Below are 2,500 nucleotides of genomic sequence, written 5' to 3' on the forward strand. Positions count from 1 at the left end.
CGGAGGTCAGAATTTCTGCTGATGTGGCATGAAGGCATTATTATTGTGGGAGTAGTGGGTGAACAGCAGGGGATTGTGGGTATTATGGTCCAGTGGCAGTAGGTGCGCTTGACTTCTCAAAAATCTGCGCAGATCTGACTTGATGTGATGCATGCTGGGTTAAACACAGTGCATACTGGGACAGACGAAACGCAAACTGGTTAGAAATCATGTCCGACTTCTTGCAGTCGCGGTGGGAGTTACCACCGTGACATCATGTCACATGTCCTTAAAACATCGCGGGAGACTGCGTCTGAGTTAAGTCAGCGCAGTTGTCTTCTAAACAACTGCGCTGGCTGAAACCCACCCCAATGACGTCAGTTCAGAGTTGTGATAGGGACGTTGGAAGGAATCTCCCTATGATGAGTATGACAGGTGTCTCGTTCTGCCTCCTTACCAGAGACTCTAGAGCGGACCAAGACGGATCAGTCCAACAGCACTGTAACCAGCGAGGGTAAGCTCCTGGGACGACGCTGGAGCTTATCCCTGTGATCCATCTTGCTCTGTTCTAGAATCTTTGCTCCTTAGACGTTAGAATCTGCTAAAATGAACAGAAATCGAAGGGATACCTTCTTATTTGTGATTTCTGAAACAGCGGTAGGCTAGCCTACTGAAAACGTGAGGATATTCTGCTATTTTATGCTGTTGGTTAAATATATACACACGGAAAACACTTGATATTTAATTAATGTGCTGCAATGCAGGCCGGTTAACTGTATGACAACAGTGGTTTATTTAAACACATCATATACATTTATCTCGTCAGTCACCATGCTCATTTTAATGAGTAAGAATAAAAGTTTTACTGTATTTAATACAAAATCCCGCGATATCTCCCGCGAGGTCTCCAGCGAGGTCTCCCGCAAGTAACTTCAGGTACGTCAGCTCAGTCAGACTGTCCGGGCTCAGCTGGGTGTGTTAGTCGCCCCTCCTGCTAAGACTCTGAAGCGCTCGTTGACGTATGAAGCCAGCCTAAAGGCCCGAGTATGGTCGGGCGTCTGCGTCGCGTGCACGCGGCACTGGTGAGCGCGTGACGAGAATTGCGTCATTTTTACGGCATGCGTCGCGTCTTTGAGTCGACCAAAATTTAAGACCGCGCGTCTCTTTCACGCGTAGACTGCGCATGTGTGAAACGGAACTGCTGTAAAGACGCCGCTCCAGTAGGTGGAGCACGTACAGAAATAACGCTTAAAACGCAGCAAACAGAGACAGAAGGACACTTAAACTGGCGTTTCCTACACGCTAACGTTGTTATATGATGACAAAACATTAGTCTTTGAGTATTTTAATAGTCAGTTGTAAACAAAGACCTCCTATGTAATCCAAGTTGTGTAAATGGACTGAAGTTCGCTCTAAATATATACTTTTATCGATTATGCTAACCGTTAGCATCTCTATGGGATTTCTCATACACATTAGCCATAAGCTAACCCATTAGTTTAGCTGTAACTTGGAATGCTAGCCAACGCGTGGTGTGCTGTGCCTGTTCTGGTGGATGATAAATGGAGAGATGTGAAGAACCAACTCATCAAACTTTTCAGCAAACATGAGAAAGTACTAGTGGTGCTTCTCCTCATCTAACAGCTGCATCTTTTGTGTATTTAAGTGTGGAACACTCCTTCCCTGGCTCTTCCTTAGTTCAGTGGTCGCACATCCTAGAGTATCACAGTTAATTCGTAGTGCGCCGGCGCTAATCTTGATCGGCTGGCGCGCATTCAGGACACAGACATTGGAGTATGCCTCTTATATGCGTCTAAAATGACGCACGTCAAATGTCCAGTGCCGCGTGCGCGTGACGCAGACGGAGGAGTGTGCTAGCGCCTTAAGTCAGCCGCAGCTCATCGCGAACGCACCTAGTTGCTGGTGAGCAGCAGGGGATTGTGGGTAGTGTAGCCCAGTGGGAGTTGCTGGTGAGCAGAAGGGGATTGTGGGTATTGCGGTCCAGTGGGAGTGGCTGGTGAGTAGCAGGGGATTGTGGGTAGTGTCGTCCAGTAGTTGCTTTTGAGCAGCAGGGGGTTGTGGGGAGTGCAAGTAAGCAGCAGGGGATTATGGGTAGTGTAGTCCAGTGGGAGTTGATGGTGAGCAGCAGGGGATTGTGGGTAGTGTAGTCCAGTGGGCGTGGTGGTGAGCAGAAGGGAATTATGGGTAGTGTAGTCCAGTGGGCGTGGTGGTGAGCAGTAGGGGATTGTGGGTATTGTGGTCCAGTGCGAGTGGTGGTGAACAGCAGGGGATTGTGGGTAGTGTAGTCCAGTGGAGGTTGATGGTGAGCTGCAGGGGATTGTGGGTATTGTGGTCCAGTGGGAGTGGTGGTGAACAGCAGGGGATTGTGGGTATTGCGGTCCAGTGGGCGTGGTGGTGAGCCGCAGGGGATTGTGGGTATTGTGGTCCAGTGGGCGTGGTGGTGAGCAGCAGGGGATTGTGGGTATTGCGGTCCAGTGGGCGTGGTGGTGAGCAGCAGGGG

The 2,500-nt window shown here is 49.6% G+C and overlaps 1 protein-coding gene across 1 annotated transcript in view; it reads left to right on the forward strand.

Annotated features, from left to right (window-relative positions):
- The window catches only part of scube3 (signal peptide, CUB domain, EGF-like 3), a 105,308-nt gene that overhangs the window by 49,445 nt on the left and 53,363 nt on the right, over nt 1–2,500 (forward strand). The window lies entirely within an intron of this gene.

This window comes from Sardina pilchardus, chromosome 7, assembly GCF_963854185.1.
Source record: "Sardina pilchardus chromosome 7, fSarPil1.1, whole genome shotgun sequence".
NCBI classification, from domain to species: Eukaryota; Metazoa; Chordata; class Actinopteri; order Clupeiformes; family Clupeidae; genus Sardina; species Sardina pilchardus.